Here is a 16,955-nt window from a genome sequence, read left to right on the forward strand (position 1 = left end):
ACTGACATGGTTAATTGAGTGACTGTCAGTGACTGACATGGTTAATTGAGTGACTGTCAGTGACTGACATGGTTAATTGAGTGACTGTCAGTGACTGACATGGCTAATTGAGTGACTGTCAGTGACTAACATGGTTAATTGAGTGACTGTCAGCGACTGCCATGGTTAATTGAGTGACTGTCAGTGACCGACATGGTTAATTGAGTGACTGTCAGCGACTGCCATGGTTAATTGAGTGACTGTCAGTGACTGCCATGGTTAATTGAGTGACTGTCAGTGACCGACATGGTTAATTGAGTGACTGTCAGTGACCGACACGGTTAATTGAGTGACTGTCAGTGACCGACATGGCTAATTGAGTGACTGTCAGTGACTGACATGGTGAATTGAGTGACTGTCAGCGACTGCCATGGTTAATTGAGTGACTGTCAGTGACTGACATGGTTAATTGAGTGACTGTCAGTGACTGACATGGTTAATTGAGTGACTGTCAGTGACCGACATGGTTAATTGAGTGACTGTCAGTGACTCACATGGTTAATTGAGTGACTGTCAGTGACTGACATGGTTAATTGAGTGACTGTCAGTGACTGACATGGTCAATTGAGTGACTGTCAGTGACTGACATGGTTAATTGAGTGACTGTCAGTGACCGACATGGTTAATTGAGTGACTGTCAGTGACTGACATGGCTAATTGAGTGACTGTCAGTGACTGACATACGAGAAACAATGTTTGAATTCCACCTTGTGTCTTCTACTATTCTAACTCATCATTAAGTTAAGACCCCCCACCGAGTAAAGAAAAATAAATAAATAATAATATATATTTTTGATCTGGTTAATTATTTCAGATATAGTGATGCGACTGCAATACACGTTGCTGAAAGGGTTAATAACAAAAATAACTCGATCCACCCATATTTAACTTGTTTCAAACAACATGCAGCCCCCCTGCAGGGCGTGTCTGTCAAACAGCAGACGAACACAGGCACTGAAACAACGTCAGCAACGGGGAGGAAAACACAGGGTTAGAAATAATTACATCATTTGCATGTCAATACTATTTAAACGAATCACAACAAACTGCCCTTTCAGACAAATAAGGTGAAAATCCGATTCCCAAATGGCACCCTATTCCCTATATGGTGTACTACTTTAGACCAGAGCCCTATGGAACCCTATTCCCTATATAGTGCACTACTTTAGACCAGAGCCCTATAGAACCTTGGTCAAAAGTAATGCACTATATAGGGAAAACCTGTTTCCCATGCCAATAAAGCTCCTGAGAGAGAGAGAGAGAGAGAGTGAGAGAGAGAGAGTGTGTGTGTGTGGAGAGAGAGAGAGAGAGAGAGAGAGAGAGAGAGAGAGAGAGAGAGAGAGAGAGAGAGAGAGAGAGAGAGAGAGAGAGAGAGAGAGAGAGAGAGAGAGAGAGAGAGAGAGAGAGAGAGAGAGAGAGAGAGATACTCAGACCTAAGAGAATATTTCTTTCCCGAAATGATAATTCAATACAAAGAATTTGAAACTATAAAAGATGAAGAAAAAATCTAATATTTATTGGGTGAAATGGTAGACTACATTATTTCATGGTAGGCTACAGTATGTCATGGTGGACTACATTATGTCATGGTGGACTACAGTATGTCATGGTGGACTACAGTATGTCATGGTGGGTTACAGTATGTCATGGTGGACTACAGTATGTCATGGTGGGTTACAGTATTTCATGGTAGGCTACAGTATTTCATGGTAGACTAAACATTTCATGGTAGACTACAGTATTTCATGGTAGGCTACGGCATTTCATGGTAGGCTACAGTATTTCATGGTAGACTAAACATTTCATGGTAGGCTACATTATTTCATGGTAGACTACAGTATTTCATGGTAGACTACAGCAGTACATGGTAGGCTACAGTATTTCATGGTAGACTAAACATTTCCGGGTAGACTACAGTATTTCATGGTAGAGTACAGCATTTCATGGTAGACTACAACATTTCATGGTAGGCTACAGTATTTCGTGGTAGACTACGGTATTTCATGGTAGACTAAACATTTCATGGTAGGCTACATTATTTCATGGTAGACTACAGTATTTCATGGTAGACTACAGCATTTCATGGTAGGCTACAGTATTTCATGGTAGACTAAACATTTCATGGTAGGCTACAGTATTTCATGGTAGACTACAGCATTTCATGGTAGACTACAACATTTCATGGTAGACTACAGTATGTCATGGTAGACTACAGTATTTCATGGTAGACTACAGTATGTCATGGTAGGCTACAGTATTTCATGGTAGGCTACAGTATTTCATGGTAGGCTACAGTATTTCATGGTAGGCTACAGTATTTCATGGTAGACTACAGCATTTCATGGTAGACTACAACATTTCATGGCAGGCTACAGTATTTCATGGTAGGCTACAGTATTTCATGGTAGGCTACAGTATTTCATGGTAGACTACAGTATTTCATGGTAGGCTACAGTATTTCATGGTAGACTACAGTATTTCATGGTAGGCTAAAGTATTTCATGGTAGGCTACAGTATTTCATGGTAGACTACAGTATGTCATGGTAGACTACAGTATTTCATGGTAGACTACAACATTTCATGGTAGGCTACATTATTTCATGGTAGACTACAGTATTTCATGGTAGACTACAGCAGTACATGGTAGGCTACAGTATTTCATGGTAGACTAAACATTTCCGGGTAGACTACAGTATTTCATGGTAGAGTACAGCATTTCATGGTAGACTACAACATTTCATGGTAGGCTACAGTATTTCGTGGTAGACTACGGTATTTCATGGTAGACTAAACATTTCATGGTAGGCTACATTATTTCATGGTAGACTACAGTATTTCATGGTAGACTACAGCATTTCATGGTAGGCTACAGTATTTCATGGTAGACTAAACATTTCATGGTAGGCTACAGTATTTCATGGTAGACTACAGCATTTCATGGTAGACTACAACATTTCATGGTAGACTACAGTATGTCATGGTAGACTACAGTATTTCATGGTAGACTACAGTATGTCATGGTAGGCTACAGTATTTCATGGTAGGCTACAGTATTTCATGGTAGGCTACAGTATTTCATGGTAGGCTACAGTATTTCATGGTAGACTACAGCATTTCATGGTAGACTACAACATTTCATGGCAGGCTACAGTATTTCATGGTAGGCTACAGTATTTCATGGTAGGCTACAGTATTTCATGGTAGACTACAGTATTTCATGGTAGGCTACAGTATTTCATGGTAGACTACAGTATTTCATGGTAGGCTAAAGTATTTCATGGTAGGCTACAGTATTTCATGGTAGACTACAGTATGTCATGGTAGACTACAGTATTTCATGGTAGACTACAACATTTCATGGTAGGCTACAGTATTTCATGGTAGGCTACAGTATTTCATGGTGGGCTACAGTATTTCATGGTAGACTACAGTATTCCATGGTAGACTACAGTATGTCATGGTAGACTACAGTATGTCATGGTAGGCTACAGTATGTCATGGTAGGCTACAGTATTTCATGGTAGGCTACAGTATTTCATGGTAGGCTACAGTATTTCATGGTAGGCTACAGTATTTCATGGTAGGCTACAGTATGTCATGGTAGACTACAGTATTTCATGGTAGACTACAACATTTCATGGTAGGCTACAGTATTTCATGGTAGGCTACAGTATTTCATGGTGGGCTACAGTATTTCATGGTAGACTACAGTGTTTCATGGTAGGCTACAGTATTTCATGGTAGACTACAGTATTTCATGGTAGACTACAGTATGTCATGGTAGACTACAGTATTTCATGGTAGGCTAAAGCATTTCATGGTAGGCTACAGTATTTCATGGTAGGCTACAGTATTTCATGGTAGGCTAAAGTATTTCATGGTAGGCTACAGGAGTTCATGGTAGGCTACAGTATTTCATGGTAGGCTACAGTATTTCATGGTAGACTACAGTATGTCATGGTAGGCTACAGTATTTAATGGTAGACTACAGTATTTCATGGTGGGCTACAGTATTTCATGGTAGACTACAGTGTTTCATGGTAGACTAAACATTTCATGGTAGGCTACAGTATTTCATGGTAGACTACAGTATGTCATGGTAGACTACAGTATTTCATGGTAGGCTACAGTATTTCATGGTAGGCTACAGTATTTCATGGTAGGCTACAGTATTTCATGGTAGACTACAGTATTTCATGGTGGGCTACAGTATTTCATGGTAGGCTACAGTATTTCATGGTAGGCTACAGTATTTCATGGTAGGCTACAGTATTTCATGGTAGACTACAGCATTTCGTGGTAGACTACAACATTTCATGGTAGGCTACAGTATTTCATGGTAGACTACAGTATTTCATGGTAGGCTACAGTATTTCATGGTAGACTACAGTAATTCATGGTAGGCTAAAGTATTTCATGGTAGGCTACAGTATTTCATGGTAGACTACAGTATGTCATGGTAGACTACAGTATTTCATGGTAGACTACAACATTTCATGGTAGGCTACAGTATTTCATGGTAGGCTACAGTATTTCATGGTGGGCTACAGTATTTCATGGTAGACTACAGTGTTTCATGGTAGGCTACAGTATTTCATGGTAGACTACAGTATGTCATGGTAGACTACAGTATGTCATGGTAGGCTACAGTATTTCATGGTAGGCTACAGTATTTCATGGTAGGCTACAGTATTTCATGGTAGACTACAGTATGTCATGGTAGACTACAGTATGTCATGGTAGACTACAACATTTAATGGTAGGCTACAGTATTTCATGGTAGGCTACCGTATTTCATGGTAGGCTACAGTATTTCATGGTAGACTACAGTGTTTCATGGTAGGCTACAGTATTTCATGGTAGACTATAGTATTTCATGGTAGACTACAGTATGTCATGGTAGACTACAGTATTTCATGGCAGGCTACAGTATTTCATGGTAGCCTACAGTATTTCATGGTAGGCTACAGTATTTCATGGTAGGCTAAAGTATTTCATGGTAGGCTACAGGAGTTCATGGTAGGCTACAGTATTTCATGGTAGGCTACAGTATTTCATGGTAGGCTACAGTATGTCATGGTAGGCTACAGTATTTCATGGTAGACTACAGTATTTCATGGTGGGCTACAGTATTTCATGGTAGACTACAGTATTTCATGGTAGGCTACAGTATTTCATGGTAGACTATAGTATTTAATGGTAGACTACAGTATGTCATGGTAGACTACAGTATTTCATGGTAGGCTACAGTATTTCATGGTAGGCTACAGTATTTCATGGTAGGCTACAGTATTTCATGGTAGGCTACAGTATGTCATGGTAGGCTACAGTATTTCATGGTAGGCTACAGTATTTCATGGTAGGCTACAGTATGTCATGGTAGGCTACAGTATTTCATGGTAGGCTACAGTTTTTCATGGTAGGCTACAGTATTTCATGGTAGGCTACAGTATTTCATGGTAGGCTACAGTATTTCATGGTAGACTACGGTATTTCATGGTAGACTACGGTATTTCATGGTAGGCTACATTATTTCATGGTAGACTACGGTATTTCATGGTAGGCTACAGTATTTCATGGTATGCTACAGGAGTTCATGGTAGATTACAGTATTTCATGGTAGGCTACAGTATTTCATGGTAGGCTACAGTATTTCATGGTAGGCTACAGTATTTCATGGTAGGCTACAGTATTTCATGGTAGACTACGGTATTTCATGGTAGACTACGGTATTTCATGGTAGGCTACATTATTTCATGGTAGACTACGGTATTTCATGGTAGGCTACAGTATTTCATGGTAGGCTACAGTATTTCATGGTAGGCTACAGTATTTCATGGTAGGCTACAGGAGTTCATGGTAGATTACAGTATTTCATGGTAGGCTACAGTATTTCATGGTATGCTACAGGAGTTCATGGTAGATTACAGTATTTCATGGTAGGCTACAGGAGTTCATGGTAGATTACAGTATGTCATGGTAGGCTACAGTATTTCATGGTAGGCTACAGTATTTCATGGTAGGCTACAGTATTTCATGGTACCATTTGACACAGAGTGTTTGTGTTGGCTCCATGATCTGGTCAAATTAATATTATCCTTACACAAAGTTTCCCGAAGCGGAGAGGCACCCAAACCTGCTAACAGCCACTACTTAAACAAACATATTTGTATAATCAAGTACAGGACTGAATACATCCATCAAATACATGTAAACTCAACAGAACAACGAAGCAGTCACCCTAACCAACAAGTGTTTCAATGAAGAAATGCCGTCAGCATCTGTGGTGTAGGTTCCCATAAGAAGAAAACCATCCGAGGAGGTATCCACTGTCCTCACACAACGATCAGGATGATGGCGTAGCAGAGAAAAGGGAGGGAAATAACCGCCATAGGCAACAGAAGATACTGTGCTATTACCGAACACTATTTTATCAAGAGTTAAGTTAAACAGTTGTGGAGTTAAGGTGTGATTACATTCATCCCTACTACAAATGATTCAGTCCCAAACCACAGCCCAGATCTCACAGTCTAACCTCTCGGAACCTCTCCTCCCAAACTATATACTTCACATTCTAAAACTCTCCTCCCAAACTATATACTTCACATTCTAAAACTCTCTTCCCAAACTATATACTTCACATTCTAAAACTCTCTTCCCAAACTATATACTTCACATTCTAAAACTCTCTTCCCAAACCATATACTTCACATTCTAAAACTCTCTTCCCAAACTATATACTTCACATTCTAAAACTCTCTTCCCAAACCATATACTTCACATTCTAAAACTCTCTTCCCAAACTATATACTTCACATTCTAAAACTCTCTTCCCAAACCATATACTTCACATTCTAAAACTCTCTTCCCAAACTATATACTTCACATTCTAAAACTCTCTTCCCAAACTATATACTTCACATTCTAAAACTCTCCTCCCAAACTATATACTTCACATTCTAAAACTCTCTTCCCAAACGATATACTTCACATTCTAAAACTCTCTTCCCAAACTATATACTTCACATTCTAAAACTCTCCTCCCAAATTATATACTTCACATTCTAAAACTCTCTTCCCAAACTATATACTTCACATTCTAAAACTCTCTTCCCAAACTATATACTTCACATTCTAAAACTCTCTTCCCAAACTATATACTTCACATTCTAAAACTCTCCTCCCAAACTATATACTTCACATTCTAAAACTCTCTTCCCAAACGATATACTTCACATTCTAAAACTCTCTTCCCAAACTATATACTTCACATTCTAAAACTCTCCTCCCAAATTATATACTTCACATTCTAAAACTCTCTTCCCAAACCATATACTTCACATTCTAAAACTCTCCTCTCTACTTAAACCTTCTATGACAGGTTTAAAGTTTTGAATCTGTTACAGCCACCCTCTCTCCCCTGACAAGGTCCTTCCAGTGAAGCCAGAGAGAGTTAACAGGGTCATCCTTACCGTTTTAACTCTGTGCCCTTCCGTATTAACCCCAGTAGCAGCAGTAGCTCCTTATCTTCCAACCCTCAGCCCTGTACAGTGAGCCAGCTGACTGACCTAGCAACCAGCTGTAGCAGCAGGCTCTGTAGGCCACACCCACGGCTGCAGGGTAAACCCACTATGGTCATGCTGTAGTTTGACTCTCTCTCTCTGTACGATTGCTGCTTTTTTCCCAGTTTTTCAAGCGAATGTGTTTTAAGGAATTTTGCCGGCTTTGGCTAGGAGCCAGCCACACTGAAGCATGCTGACGCCTTTAGAGAGACAGAGAGAGAGAGAGAGAGAGAGAGAGAGAGAGAGAGAGAGACATAGAGAGAGAGAGAGTGAAACAGAGAGAGAGAGACACAGAGAGAGAGAGAGAGAGAGAGAGAGAGACACAGAGAAACAGAGAGACAGAGAGAGAGAGAGACAGAAAGACAGAGAGAGAGGCCAGGGGGTGGGTCCTAAGCAAGCTGGTCCTGGGGCTCTGTTCACAAACAACAAACACACCCCACAGAGCCCCAGGACAGCAACACAATTAGACCCAACCAAATCATGAGAAAACAAAAAGATAATTACTTGACACATTGGAAAGAATTTACAAAAAAACAGAGCAAACTAGAATGCTATTTGGCCCTAAACAGAGAGTACACAGTGGCAGAATACCTGACCACTGTGACTGACCCAAACTTAAGGAAAGCTTTGACTATGTACAGACTCAGTGAGCATAGCCTTGCTATTGAGAAAGGCCGCAGTAGGCAGACATGGCTCTCAAGAGAAGACAGGCTATGTGCTCACTGCCCACAAAATGAGGTGGAAACTGAGCTGCACTTCCTAACCTCCTGCCCAACGTATGACCATATTAGAGACACATATTCTCCTCAGATTACACAGACCCACAAAGAATTCGAAAAGAAACCCAATTTTGATAAACTCCCATTACTACTGGGTGAAATACCACAGTGTGACATCACAGCAGCAAGATTTGTGACCTGTTGCCACAAGAAAAGGGCAACCAGTGAAGAACAAACACCATTGTAAATACAACCCATATTTATGCTTATTTATTTTCCCTTTTGTACTTTAACCATTTGCACATCATTACAACACTGTAAATATACATTATATAACATTTGTAATGTCTTTATTCTTTAGGAACTTCTGTGAGTGTAATGTTTACTGTTAATTTGTATTGTTTATTTCACTTTTGTATATTATCTACCTCACTTGCTTTGGCAATGTTAACACATGTTTCCCATGCCAATAAAGCCCCTTGGATTGAATTGAGAGAGACACACAGAGAGCGAGACAGAGAAACAGAGAGACACACAGAAAGAGAGAGACAGACACAGAGAAACAGAGAGCGAGACAGAGAAACAGAGAGACACACAGAAAGAGAGAGACAGACACAGAGAAACAGAGAGCGAGACAGAGAAACAGGGAGACACACAGAAAGAGAGAGAGAGAGAAACAGAGAGACACACAGAAAGAGAGAGACAGACACAGAGAAACAGAGAGACACAGAACTATCTCGTTATCTGTAAGTGGTGCATAGTGCTGCAGGCCATGCTCTGCCTGGGGGAACAGAGAGAGCGTATATCAGACAGGAAAGTGATGGAGGAAGTGGGTTAGTTTTACCAGAGAATGATCTGGGATTAACTAGGGCAGGGGCTCTTCCTGTTTCCATGTCAAGTACTGTACCTGTCAGAGGAAGAAGAAACACACAATCGTTTCCCTCTCTTCTCTGCCTTGTCATGCATGGTTTCCATAGTTACGGCTCAGCGAAAGAACAGGGAAATACTGTCCGATTGTCAATATTATTTTCCTTGATGTTTTTCTAGTCTGATTTCCCCACTCTAGCATTTACTGTCAACTTGGTATTCTGACCTGAGTTTGAGACACAGGGTTTCCAACTAGATAGCCTGACCTGAGTTTGAGACACAGGGTTTCCAACTAGATAGCCTGACCTGAGTATGAGACACAGGGCTGTCAGCTAGATAGCCTGACCTGAGTATGAGACACAGGGTTGTCAGCCAGATAGCCTGACCTGAGTATGAGACACAGGGCTGTCAGCCAGATAGCCTGACCTGAGTATGAGACACAGGGTTGTCAGCCAGATAGCCTGATCTGAGTTTGAGTCACAGGGCTGTCAGCCAGATAGCCTGACCTGAGAGAGACTGACCTTTGAGAGACTGAAGCTAATGTGTGTGCTTGTATATTTAGCAATGGGAGCCGTGAATAGGAACATCGCTGAAACACATCGCTCTATCGAAGAAGGACAATCATATCTACACCCACAAAAACGTACAGTGTGATCAGTATAACATAGAGCCTTATAGTGTAATCAGTGAGCATTATAGTGTGATCAGTAGAGCCTTATAGTGTGATCAGTAGAACCTTATAGTGTGATCAGTAGATCCTTATAGTGTGATCAGTAGATCCTTATAGTGTAATCAGTGAGCATTATAGTGTGATCAGTAGATCCTTATAGTGTGATCAGTAGATCCTTATAGTGTGATCAGTAGAGCCTTATAGTGTGATCAGTGTAACATAGAGCCTTATAGTGTGATCAGTAGATCCTTATAGTGTAATCAGTGAGCATTATAGTGTGATCAGTAGAGCCTTACAGTGTGATCAGTGTAACCTTATAGTGTGATCAGTATAACATAGATCCTTATAGAGCACATCTCTCTGGTTGGCAAGTCTGACATCACTACTGACATCACACCCATAGTGACATCTCTCTGGTTGGCAAGTCTGACATCACTACTGACATCACACCCATAGTGACATCTCTCTGGTTGGCAAGTCTGACATCACTACCGACATCACACCCATAGTGACATCTCTCTGGTTGGCAAGTCTGACATCACTACTGACATCACACCCATAGTGACATCTCTCTGGTTGGCAAGTCTGACATCACTACCGACATCACACCCATAGTGACATCTCTCTGGTTGGCAAGTCTGACATCACTACCGACATCACACCCATAGTGACATCTCTATGGTTGGCAAGTCTGACATCACACCCATAGTGACGTCTCTCAGGTTGGCAAGTCTGACATCACTACTGACATCACACCCATAGTGACGTCTCTCAGGTTGGCAAGTCTGACATCACTACTGACATCACACCCATAGTGACATCTCTCTGGTTGGCAAGTCTGACATCACACCCATAGTGACGTCTCTCAGGTTGGCAAGTCTGACATCACTACTGACATCACACCCATAGTGACGTCTCTCTGGTTGGCAAGTCTGACATCACACCCATAGTGACGTCTCTCAGGTTGGCAAGTCTGACATCACACCCATAGTGACATCTCTCTGGTTGGCAAGTCTGACATCACTACTGACATCACACCCATAGTGACATCTCTCTGGTTGGCAAGTCTGACATCACTACTGACATCACACCCATAGAGACATCTCTCTGGTTGGCAAGTCTGACATCACTACTGACATCACACCCATAGTGACATCTCTCTGGTTGGCAAGTCTGACATCACTACTGACATCACACCCATAGTGACATCTCTCTGGTTGGCAAGTCTGACTTCACACCCATAGTGACGTCTCTCTGGTTGGCAAGTCTGACATCACACCCATAGTGACGTCTCTCTGGGTGGCAAGTCTGACTTCACACCCATAGTGACGTCTCTCTGGTTGGCAAGTCTGACATCACACCCATAGTGACATCTCTCTGGTTGGCAAGTCTGACATCACACCCATAGTGACATCTCTCTGGTTGGCAAGTCTGACATCACACCCATAGTGACGTCTCTCTGGTTGGCAAGTCTGACATCTCTACTGACATCACACCCATAGTGACATCTCTCTGGTTGGCAAGTCTGACATCACACACATAGTGACGTCTCTCAGGTTGGCAAGTCTGACATCACACCCATAGTGACATCTCTCTGGTTGACGAGTCTGACATCACTAGTGACACAGAGGTTGGTTGGGGGTTGGAGGTTGCTCATTACACCAGAGGTTGGTTGGGGGTTGGGGGCAGCTCATTACACCAGAGGTTGGTTGAGGGTTGGGGGCTGCTCATTACACCAGTGGTTGGTTGTGGGTTGGGGGCTGCTCATTACACCAGAGGTTGGTTGGGGGTTGGGGGCTGCTCATTACACCAGAGGTTGGTTGAGGGTTGGGGGCTGCTCATTACACCAGAGGTTGGTTGGGGGTTGGGGTTTGGGGGCTGCTCATTACACCAGAGGTTGGTTGAGGGTTGGGGGCTGCTCATCACACCAGAGGTTGGTTGGGGGTTGGGGGTTGCTCATTACACCAGAGGTTGGTTGAGGGTTGGGGGCTGCTCATCACACCAGAGGTTGGTTGGGGGTTGGGGGTTGGGGGCTGCTCATTACACCAGAGGTTGGTTGAGGGTTGGGGGCTGCTCATCACACCAGAGGTTGGTTGGGGGTTGGGGGTTGGGGGCTGCTCATTACACCAGAGGTTGGTTGAGGGTTGGGGGCTGCTCATCACACCAGAGGTTGGTTGGGGGTTGGGGGTTGGGGGCTGCTCATTACACCAGAGGTTGGTTGAGGGTTGGGGGCTGCTCATCACACCAGAGGTTGGTTGGGGGTTGAGGGTTGGGGGCTGCTCATCACACCAGAGGTTGGTTGGGGGTTGGGGGCTGCTCATCACACAAGAGGTTGGTTGGGGGTTGGGGGTTGGGGGCTGCTCATCACACCAGAGGTTGGTTGGGGGTTGGGGGCTGCTCATTACACCAGAGGTTGGTTGAGGGTTGGGGGTTGAGGGCTGCTCATCACACCAGAGGTTGGTTGGGGGTTGGGGGCTGCTCATCACACCAGAGGTTGGTTGGGGGTTGGGGGCTGCTCATCACACCAGAGTTTGGTTGGGGGTTGGGGGCTGCTCATCACACCAGAGGTTGGTTGGGGGCTGCTCATTACACCAGAGGTTGGTTGGGGGTTGGGGGTTGTGGGCTGCTCATCACACCAGAGGTTGGTTGAGGGTTGGTGGCTGCTCATTACACCAGAGGTTGGTTGAGGGTTGGGGGCTGGGGGCTGCTCATCACACCAGAGGTTGGTTGAGGGTTGGGGGTTGGGGGCTGCTCATCACACCAGAGGTTGGTTGGGGGTTGGGGGCTGCCCATCACACCAGAGGTTGGTTGAGGGTTGGGGGCTGCCCATCACACCAGGGGTTGGTTGGGGGTTGGGGGTTGGGGGTTGGGGGCTGCTCATCACACCAGAGGTTGGTTGAGGGTTGGGGGCTGCTCATCACACCAGAGGTTGGTTGGGGGTTGGGGGCTGCTCATCACACCAGAGGTTGGTTGAGGGTTGGGGGCTGCTCATTACACCAGAGGTTGGTTGGGGGTTGGGGGTTGTGGGCTGCTCATCACACCAGAGGTTGGTTGAGGGTTGGGGGCTGCTCATTACACCAGAGGTTGGTTGAGGGTTGGGGGCTGGGGGCTGCTCATCACACCAGAGGTTGGTTGAGGGTTGGGGGTTGGGGGCTGCTCATCACACCAGAGGTTGGTTGGGGGTTGGGGGCTGCCCATCACACCAGAGGTTGGTTGAGGGTTGGGGGCTGCCCATCACACCAGGGGTTGGTTGGGGGTTGGGGGCTGCTCATCACACCAGAGGTTGGTTGAGGGTTGGGGGTTGGGGGCTGCTCATCACACCAGAGGTTGGTTGGGGGTTGGGGGTTGGGGGCTGCTCATCACACCAGAGGTTGGTTGAGGGTTGGGGGTTGGGGGCTGCTCATCACACCAGAGGTTGGTTGGGGGTTGGGAGCTGCTCATTACACCAGAGGTTGGTTGGGGGTTGGGGGTTGGGGGCTGCTCATCACACCAGAGGTTGGTTGGGGGTTGGGGGTTGAGGGCTGCTCATCACACCAGAGGTTGGTTGGGGATTGGGGGTTGGGGGCTGCTCATCACACCAGAGGTTGGTTGAGGGTTGGGGGCTGCCCATCACACCAGCGGTTGGTTGAGGGTTGGGGGTTGGGGGCTGCTCATCACACCAGAGGTTGGTTGGGGGTTGGAGGTTGGGGGTTGGGGGCTGCTCATTACACCAGAGGTTGGTTGGGGGTTGGGAGCTGCTCATCACACCAGGGGTTGGATGGGGGTTGGGGGTTGGGGGTTGTGGGCTGCTCATCACACCAAAGGTTGGTTGGGGGTTGGGGGCTGCTCATCACACCAGAGGTTGGTTGGGGGTTGGGGGCTGCTCATCACACCAGAGGTTGGTTGAGGGTTGAGGGTTGGGGGCTGCTCATCACACCAGAGGTTGGTTGAGGGTTGGGAGCTGCTCATCACACCAGAGGTTGGTTGAGGGTTGGGGGCTGCTCATCACACCAGAGGTTGGTTGGGGGTTGGGGGCTGCTCATCACACCAGAGGTTGGTTGGGGGTTGGGGGTTGGGGGCTGCTCATCACACCAGAGGTTGGTTGCGGGTTTGGGGCTGCTCATCACACCAGAGGTTGGTTGAGGGTTGGGGGCTGCTCATTACACCAGAGGTTGGTTGGGGGTTGGGGGCTGCTCATCACACCAGAGGTTGGTTGAGGGTTGGGGGCTGCTCATCACACCAGAGGTTGGTTGAGGGTTGGGGGCTGCTCATCACACCAGAGGTTGGTTGAGGGTTGGGGGCTGCTCATCACACCAGAGGTTGGTTGAGGGTTGGGGGCTGCTCATTACACCAGAGGTTGGTTGAGGGTTGGGGGCTGCTCATTACACCAGAGGTTGGTTGAGGGTTGGGGGCTGCTCATCACACCAGAGGTTGGTTGAGGGTTGGGGGCTGCTCATTACACCAGAGGTTGGTTGAGGGTTGGGGGCTGCTCATCACACCAGAGGTTGGTTGGGGGTTGGGGGCTGCTCATCACACCAGAGGTTGGTTGGGGGTTGAGGGTTGGGGGCTGCTCATCACACCAGAGGTTGGTTGGGGGTTGGGGGCTGCTCATCACACCAGAGGTTGGTTGAGGGTTGGGGGTTGGGGGCTGCTCATTACACCAGAGGTTGGTTGGGGGTTGGGGGCTGCTCATCACACCAGAGGTTGGTTGGGGGTTGGGGGCTGCTCATTACACCAGAGGTTGGTTGAGGGTTGGGGGTTGGGGGCTGCTCATTACACCAGAGGTTGGTTGGGGGTTGGGGGTTGGGGGCTGCTCATTACACCAGAGGTTGGTTGGGGGTTGGGGGCTGCTCATCACACCAGAGGTTGGTTGAGGGTTGGGGGCTGCTCATTACACCAGAGGTTGGTTGAGGGTTGGGGGCTGCTCATTACACCAGAGGTTGGTTGAGGGTTGGGGGCTGCTCATCACACCAGAGGTTGGTTGGGGGTTGGGGGCTGCTCATCACACCAGAGGTTGGTTGGGGGTTGAGGGTTGGGGGCTGCTCATCACACCAGAGGTTGGTTGGGGGTTGGGGGCTGCTCATCACACCAGAGGTTGGTTGAGGGTTGGGGGTTGGGGGCTGCTCATTACACCAGAGGTTGGTTGGGGGTTGGGGGTTGGGGGCTGCTCATCACACCAGAGGTTGGTTGGGGGTTGGGGGCTGCTCATCACACCAGAGGTTGGTTGGGGGTTGGGGGCTGCTCATTACACCAGAGGTTGGTTGGGGGTTGGGGGCTGCTCATCACACCAGAGGTTGGTTGGGGGTTGGGGGCTGCTCATTACACCAGAGGTTGGTTGGGGGTTGGGGGCTGCTCATTACACCAGAGGTTGGTTGGGGGTTGGGGGTTGGGGGCTGCTCATTACACCAGAGGTTGGTTGGGGGTTGGGGGTTGGGGGCTGCTCATCACACCAGAGGTTGGTTGAGGGTTGGGGGCTGCTCATCACATTAGAGGTTGGTTGGGGGTTGGGGGCTGCTCATCACACCAGAGGTTGGTTGGGGGTTGGGGGCTGCTCATCACACCAGAGGTTGGTTGGGGGTTGGGGGCTGCTCATTACACCAGAGGTTGGTTGGGGGTTGGGGGCTGCTCATTACACCAGAGGTTGGTTGGGGGTTGGGGGTTGGGGGCTGCTCATTACACCAGAGGTTGGTTGGGGGTTGGGGGTTGGGGGCTGCTCATCACACCAGAGGTTGGTTGAGGGTTGGGGGCTGCTCATCACATTAGAGGTTGGTTGGGGGTTGGGGGCTGCTCATCACACCAGAGGTTGGTTGGGGGTTGGGGGCTGCTCATTACACCAGAGGTTGGTTGGGGGTTGGGGGCTGCTCATTACACCAGAGGTTGGTTGGGGGTTGGGGGTTGGGGGCTGCTCATTACACCAGAGGTTGGTTGGGGGTTGGGGGTTGGGGGCTGCTCATCACACCAGAGGTTGGTTGAGGGTTGGGGGCTGCTCATCACACCAGAGGTTGGTTGGCTGGGAATAGTTAAGTTCAGACAGACAATGGCACTCATCATTTACCCTCTGGATGTGTCTCACACACTCTCTCTCTCTCTGTGTGTCTCATCATTTACCCTCTGGATGTGTCTCACACACTCTCTCTGTCTCTGTCTCTCATCATTTACCCTCTGGATGTGTCTCACACACTCTCACTGTCTCTGTCTCTCATCATTTACCCTCTGGATGTGTCTCACACACACTCTCTGTCTCTGTCTCTCATCATTTACCCTCTGGATGTGTCTCACACACACTCTCTCTGTCTCTCATCATTTACCCTCTGGATGTGTCTCACACACACTCTCTGTCTCTGTCTCTCATCATTTACCCTCTGGATGTGTCTCACACTCTCTCTCTGTCTCTGTCTCTCATCATTTACCCTCTGGATGTGTCTCACACACTCTCTGTCTCTGTCTCTCATCATTTACCCTCTGGATGTGTCTCACACACACTCTCTCTGTCTCTCATCATTTACCCTCTGGATGTGTCTCACACTCTCTCTCTCTCTGTCTCTCATCATTTACCCTCTGGATGTGTCTCACACACTCTCTCTGTCTCTGTCTCTCATCATTTACCCTCTGGATGTGTCTCACACACACTCTCTCTGTCTCTGATCATTTACCCTCTGGATGTGTCTCACACACTCACTCTCTCTCTCTGTCTCTCATCATTTACCCTCTGGATGTGTCTCACACACTCTCTCTGTCTCTGTCTCTGTCTCTCATCATTTACCCTCTGGATGTGTCCCACACACTCTCTGTCTCTGTCTCTCATCATTTACCCTCTGGATGTGTCCCACACACACTCTCTCTGTCTCTGTCTCTCATCATTTACCCTCTGGATGTGTCTCACACACTCTCTCTGTCTCTCATCATTTACCCTCTGGATGTGTCCCACACACTCTCTCTGTCTCTGTCTCTCATCATTTACCCTCTGGATGTGTCCCACACACTCTCTGTCTCTGTCTCTCATCATTTACCCTCTGGATGTGTCTCACACTCTCTCTGTCTCTGTCTCTCATCATTTACCCTCGATATGTCTCACACACACTCTCTCTGTCTCTCATCATTTACCCTCTGGATGTGTC

General features: G+C 46.7%; 1 protein-coding gene across 3 annotated transcripts in view; it reads right to left on the reverse strand.

Moving 5' to 3' along the window:
* The window catches only part of rab27b (RAB27B, member RAS oncogene family), a 70,208-nt gene that overhangs the window by 41,546 nt on the left and 11,707 nt on the right, over positions 1-16,955 (reverse strand). The window contains exon 1 of one of the 3 annotated variants that reach the window (XM_055865190.1): positions 7,513-7,602. The exons of the other annotated variants lie outside the window; for them this stretch is intronic. The gene's annotated coding sequence lies outside the window, so the exon portion shown is untranslated. Of the gene's footprint in view, positions 1-7,512; positions 7,603-16,955 lie in introns of those variants that run through there. 3 annotated transcript variants of the gene reach the window in all.

This window comes from Salvelinus fontinalis, chromosome 2 (genome assembly GCF_029448725.1).
Source record: "Salvelinus fontinalis isolate EN_2023a chromosome 2, ASM2944872v1, whole genome shotgun sequence".
NCBI classification, from domain to species: domain Eukaryota; kingdom Metazoa; phylum Chordata; class Actinopteri; order Salmoniformes; family Salmonidae; genus Salvelinus; species Salvelinus fontinalis.